The following is a 7451-nucleotide window of genomic DNA, read 5'->3' on the forward strand; positions in this document are numbered from 1 at the left end:
ATCAGTTTCTGTATTGAGGTTAAATATCCATATTTGAGAAGTGTCTCAAATGAAACATGCTCTTTTGCTGTAGCAATGGAAACTTCGCGGTTTGTTATGCCTCTGTTTCTGACAGCAGTCATAAAGCTAATGCAAATTCATGTATCTCTGACAATGAAACTTATAAAAGCTACCAAAGACCTGTACTGGAAAAAAGCGGTGCATTGAATTCTTTTCATTCAAAGGTGGACATCTATCAAATACACAGTTGACCTAACATAAAATGTGCCATAACTTTTGCACAGGCCACATTTTATGGTTGATCTTTTTCCAACATGGGAAATTCAGCAAGTAAACTGTAAATATGCAGATATGTTCCCTCTGCAGAAGATGTGTAAACTACTTTTCACTTGGGAAAATCAGCAAAAAGTGATTTGACGTGGGGTGCCCAAACTATTGCATATGACTGTAGTTCCATTCTTAAAATCTGGTCTGGCTGAGCCATGTTTACATACCTGTAAAATACTCCTTATATGCACACCTATGACTGCCTTACAACATTTTAATGCAGCATTAATGTGGCAAGTTAATAAAAACCATTGTGCTGTGAATGAACTGCTATGCTGTTTGCACATCACTGTATACATGAAATAAGAACACAGTTTTTAAACTGATGGGCAGACAAATTATTTTCTTAACAACTAAGCAAAGGATTGCATGCTGAACAGGCTAAAAAACATAAATCGCCTTTGCATTAATATTCAGTGTCAGGCATTAAATTAAAGTATTTATTAAAAGACTCTACAACTTCTATAAAAATTGAACAGTGTGTTACTTGAATGTCTTATGTTTCAGGTGTCGTGATTTCTGGTTGGATCTGCCTTTAGTAGTTTTAAACCCAGAGTGGCACTGTTAGCTTGATGCTAACACAACACAGGAAATCACATAGAGGAGCAAGCAGAAATTAGCATCATCATTGCAGTGGTAATTTGGTAAGCAAAAACTACTCATAAGGTGAAGGTTTCTGCATTAAGCATCGATATATTATGATAATTTGAAAAATTGATAAAGTTCATGAAATCACTGCAATATGCAATGATAGGTGACCTGAAGTTCTTGCCCTCCTTCAACAGTTGAAGATTTCTTCGTAAAAGTGGCATGCACGTTTCTTGGTAGAAGAATTGTTAATTGTGATTATAATTCATTGAAACAAATTATTTACTGAAAACGTTTTTATCATATTTTATTTCATTGCTATTTTATTAAAGCAATGAGCCACTTGTGACCATATGTTACAGCGATTTTATTACACATAAGAATGTGTTAGGACTCATGTGGCTTACTACTTTATTAAATGCTATGTTATGAAGATGGTCTATGATGTAGCTAATCGAAACTAGGCAGTTTGGAAATGACAGTGATGAATTAGCCATGGTGCTAACATTAGCTTGATTATACACACACACACAACCCCCCCACCACACACAAAATAAATAAAACAAACATGATCTATCATGTAACTTTTAATTAATAATGATCAAAAAGTGTCAAATTGTAATGCCACACTTTTCACAATAACACCTTGTCCAAATGAGCGATAATAACAAGACCAAAACGCCCCATTATAATCTATGAGCTGTCTACACTAGCTGCCAGTGGCAGAGCGCGATGTGGTGCATTTTTGACAGACATTCTTCCAATCCAGCTCAAAATGGAAGAGGAGAAAAGGCGAGATCTCTTTTCCAGTAAATATTATGGGGATGTTAACAGAAAAGAAACAATTTGGAGAGAAATTGTCAGAAGGCTGGAAGTTAGAGGTAAATAAATACGATTTGTTTTGTGTCACTGATTGATCAGGACACTTAACTACTTACCTAAGTATACTTAGCAGATATAAGTTAGCAAATACAACCAGGCTGCTCAACAATAGGATACTCACCCATTTTAGTTGATCTAACGTGCTGTAAGAACATGGTGTTAGCTTTCTCATTATGTTGAATGGGATTGCTTCCAACATTCTGTAAAACTTGTCCAATGTAGCAACTGTTACTATGAAAGAATGCATCTGTGGGCAGAACATGGGTGGCTCTGCCAAATAAAACTGAGAAAAAATATTATATATTTCATGTTAAAATTCCTTCATGTAGGCCTGCACATTTAAATTGAGTAAATTCTGTGCCTTTGCTTTTGTCCAGTGTAGATCATGATCTGACTTTACTCAACAGATTTGGCACCCATTACTAACCAAAAGTAGAGGCAGTAAAAAAAAAGTAAATAAAAGCATTTAAACTGATGCATCGAGCTTTGAGCTCTATGCACTTTGGAATCCAGTGAATAGGGGTGGTAGGAAGTCGCTCAGTCCGTTGCCCTGCCATCCACTGAGATTACACCACCAATTAGTCTGCAGTTTCCTAACATTCAGCCTTCAAAGCAGAGAGGCTGCAGCTTTTATTCCTCCACATCAAAGGCTATTACTCTTTCTTTGCTCTCTTCAAATCAACATCTAGCCCTGGGATCTCAGAGCTTCCTCTCTCTCGCCCCTCCCCACCCAAAGCAGAGCGAGGCTTTGAGTCAGATCATAATGAAAGCAGTCGTGGAAGCCAAAGACTTGAGAGAAGAGATGCTGTTTGTACCCTAGAGATGTCAAATTGTTTATTGTTTTTCCTGTCTCGCACTTGTCTTTATGTACCGATGCTTATTATTTCGCAATACCTTGTGAAGCACAAATCAGAAACAGCCACCCCCCTCTCTCTGTAGCAGATGAAGCATTTCTGAAGTTCTGAAGTGCTTATGCTTACATTTTAAAAATGCATGATCTGAGTGTATATGCTGTAGAAAAATGTTTTAAATATAAGATATCCTTTACACCTGAAGGTGCATGGCTGCATGGCCTATGGATCTCTTAGTTTGAGGTTTAGATTGGAGGCTAAGATTCGAAGAGACTTAGTTGTGTTCACAAAAGCATCTCAGAATAGAAATAGGCCAAGAGGCACTTATAAATTGTCCCAGTTGCTCACATAAAGTAAAAGTTTTATAAAAACTCAGTCCTAATAATAAACTCACTCCCTAATATGCCAGACTTTGCGAAGCCTTACTCTGTACAATAAGGCCATGTTGCCTCCATCGGTCACTGGATTTTTTAATGCCTTTATATATATATATATTGTGAAAAAGGTACTGTAACGTCAACTCCTTGTTTCTATGCTCATTGTCCATTTTATCAGCTCCACCTACCATATGGGTGCACTTTGTAACTTTCTACAGTTACAGACTGTAGTCAGAACTGCAGTGACACTGACATGTTCGTGGCATGCTGTGTCTGATCCATTCGTACCAGCGCAACACACACCAACACGCCACCACCACATCAGTGTCACTTCAATGCTGAGAATGATCCACCACCCAAATAATACCTGCTCTGTGGTGGTCCTGTGGGGTCCTGACCATTGAAGACCAGGGTAAAAGGGGGCTAACAATGTATGCAGAGAAGCAGATGGACTACACCCTGTATTTGTAAATCTACAAAGTGCACCTATATGTGGAGCTCATAAAATAAACAGAGTGTATATGCAAGGAAAATGTACTTAATAAAGGGGCCAATTGCTGTATTTGGTTCATGTGTATTTGGTTCCCCTGGTTTTTCCACAATGCACCACTTCACATCAAACCACTCTGAATTATTTAGTTTACAGTGCAATGATTGAATTATGCAGACATTTTTGGTTTTTCGTTCAAAGAACCTCCACATATGAAAAATTACATAGAGCTGTATGTCCAAGCCAAAAACCATTAAGAACCATTTCTTGTAAGATGTATATTACTATTTATTATTTTATTTTCAGGTTCTCAGAGCTTTGGCTTTAAATAATGAGGTTTTTTAAGAGTAAGATAACATTGATGCAGTCAAGGTCTTTATCAGCTCCTCTGCGTGTTAATATTGTACTTTTGTCTCTCGTCTCCATCAATCTTCTTCCTTAATTAACCAAGTCAGATGAAGCTAATTGCTCTTTATGAACTACAAGGTTGTCATTGAAACCCTTTCACACACACACACACACACACACACACACACACACACACACACACACACATGCACACACACACACACACTCCTTCAGGATGTGTGAGCAGGAATTGATTTATTGGTGTGGAAAATAGAATGAAGTGCAGGAAATAAACTTCTAGGGTACTTGGATGTGTGTCTCCTGAGAGACGGCTGTTTTGGAGCACAGGTTGAGACAGTGTATGTCTTTTGGCAAGTGTGTGCAGTTTTGGCATACACAAAATGTACATTAATGAGTGTGAATGTTTGTGAGTGTGCGGTTATAGAACAACTCCTCACTTCCATTTGTGAGTTTGCACCTGCTGGCCAGGTGTTTTTGGAACAGCAGCTGTGTGTGTGTGTGTGTGTGTGTATGCTGAACAAAAGACATTCATTCTCTAACACTGGATGCCACCCTTTCTTTTTTCACAACTGAACATAAAACTGCCGCTGGGCCTGTGGTGCTCACTCACTAGTGCATATATCTCTTCACAAGTGACTTTTAACCCTTTAATGCTGAGGCAAAAAGACAATTTTTTGCTTTTTAACCTACTGTTCCCTTTAAAGGGGACTGTGGTGTAGTCCAAAGTGTGTATTTTATACATATGTGCATGTCCAGCACACAGATATATCGTTAGAATATATAATAAATACAGTAAAAGGTAACAATAATTTCTTAGTTGAAAAACAGTAGAACAAAGTTTGGTTCCAGATTTCTCCTGGATGCTCCAGCCATCACGAAGATTTGTTAAATTCCATTACCAGCACACATGATTCAACATAATGATGCACTGATTAGCCAAACCAATCCTGGCCTGCCGTGAGAACCAGGTTATTTGTATTTATTCTAATATTAATGTGTTTTCTTCATATACACAGTCAAAACTGCCACTGCATGCTGAGCATATTTTTATTTCAATTATTCAGTTCTGTTAAGCATCCTGTTTACTGTACAACACTGGAGTGTATTCCATACGTTTTCATGCACTCAAATGGGTTTCCAATGTAATAACTGTGAGTCAGAGGCAGCCTGATCCATGAGCTCACATAAGCTACCTCTCTGTTTTTGCTGATGTCACAAAAAACATGCATTTGCATACAGGCTGACATATGACTCTGTCCTTATTGGCTGCCCTGTATTGGGCCTTTTTCAAAAAGCAGTCCAGGCTGAATTGCTCCTTATAACTTCAGCATGAATGAGTGGAGCTAAACTGCTGTAGGATGACTAGTCGGATATACAGTGTGGTCTGAAACAAGTAAAAATGCTTTTGTTTTGCATTCTCTTCTAATTTCATACAATATTTTCCATGACAATGAAATCGGCAGCATAACAATTTGAGTTACTTGAAAAATTTACAAAAGGTACATATTTTCAGATTTTCTTTGGCGTTTGGCCTTGTGCTTTAATGACACTTGAGCTTGATTCCACAAGTTTGTGCAAAAGCCTCCGATGAGCAGATCAAATCCAACTGAGTCATTTCAACATGAGCTATAATCGAAGAGATGAGACTCCAAAAATATATATTTTTGCACAAAGACCTTAACATGATCAATGTCACAAATAGGCTTGAATATAGATCTAGAAATAATGCAAAATCCAGAATATATCTTCTTTATTATACATGTCCTAACTTTTCTTTGTTTTAAATTCTAAACCTTTGGTGTTTCTTTCCAGATTAGCCCCGCCCATTCATGCTGAAGTTATAAGGAGTGTTTCAGCCCAGACTGCTCTTTGAACAGTGCACAGGGCAGCCAATCAGAACAGAGTTATTTACACACATCAGTCTCAAAGGCAAAAACAAGAACATCCTGTTTAATTCTGAGAGATTTAGAGGTTGAAAAATGGTCATGTAAAATGTAAAATTCTTCTTTCATACAGTAATAGCAACACAGTAGCACACAGAAAGCTCTAATTCCACATCCTGATCTATTTTAATGTGCCCAACGCAGATATGAACACATGCCAACTTCTCTGGGGACAAAGCCAAAATCTCTAAACGTATTGTCCATCAATACATTAGGCAAGCTATGGTTAATGGACTAAAGTAAATGAAATTTGTGTGTATATCTTGTGTGGTTTTGTCTGTGTGTGGACAATGCAGGACCCAGAAAAGGTCCCTTTTTACTCAAACAATAGGTTCCTTCTCCTTTTAAGCTCACAGAGGAGTATCAGTATTCACAGAGAGTAGACGGTTATGTTCTTACAGTGACCGCTGATATTAGCGAGGGGAAACTAGAGCAATTTCTCTAACTAGAAAGACTCTTTATAATACGAGGAGAAGGGAGCAGTGCTTGACCTTCTGCAAAAAAAGTCAAACATCCTCTGAAGCTATGATACTGTTTTAGGAAAGAAAGGCTCTTGTCTTTTGAATTTAATTAGAATGCACTGACCTTCAAAGCTTTTACAGGAATTATTGTTTTTGTGGACTGAAGATTGCAGATTGTACTGAGTGAAATACAATGATACGCTTCAAATTTTAACATCTCTTTTACACTTTGCACATAACACATTAGCCACTTAATCTCTATGCAAAATATTTAGTTAAAAGTGATATTAAAGAGATAATTATACAAAAAATCTTATTAACACACATTTCTCCTCACTTCAAATGTAGTTAATCAATCAGTGTAGTTGTGTTGGTGTTCAAAGTTTGCTTTTTAGTTTTAGCACTGGAGCCATAAGGCTAATGTAACTAGCAAGGAAAAGATTTATACTGTAACTGTGTATTATATTGCACACTACATGGCTATACATGTGGTGGGGGGAAGGGAAGGGGCAAGGCAAGTACTTCCCAGAACGTTTCTTTTTATATGTATTAATTTGGATCAATATATGATGTGTTTGTAATCATGTTTATTTCCCTAATTTAATATTTTTTTCTATGCATTGTGTAAGACTGGAGGCTGAGCTATCTAACAGGATATCTGAGGATTTGTGGTGGAAAGCTATTACCATCACAGTATCCAAAGTGTAATTGCACACCCAAGGGCATCAAACTGAGGAATATTTGCATTACAAAGCTTAGAGTAGCCCTTTAGTTTGACCACTACAGAACCTGGAATTATGTAAAACATGTTGAATAATATATTTATACTTATGGATCTCTTATACATTTTCATATGTCACCAGGCCACATTCATCAATTTATTCTAGCCACTTCAAAATTCTGCAGTGTTACTATCCTGTCTGCTTAAATGAGTTATTTATAAAGCAACCTATAACCTGATACGTAAACACTGCATTCTTTGTTAAGAAAGGAAAAACATTCTTAGTTATATGATTTTGGTTAGATGGCCTCTAGGAACTTACTCTGTTTATTCTGCAAACATATGGTTCGTACTGTATGTTTTACATAAAGGCCTCGGCACGTTTGTCCTTGAGTAACACTGCAGAAATTGTTAGATTGTGAAACGGACTTAACTGTCTTTT

This window comes from Colossoma macropomum, unplaced genomic scaffold (genome assembly GCF_904425465.1).
Source record: "Colossoma macropomum unplaced genomic scaffold, Colossoma_macropomum, whole genome shotgun sequence".
Lineage (NCBI taxonomy): Eukaryota > Metazoa > Chordata > Actinopteri > Characiformes > Serrasalmidae > Colossoma > Colossoma macropomum.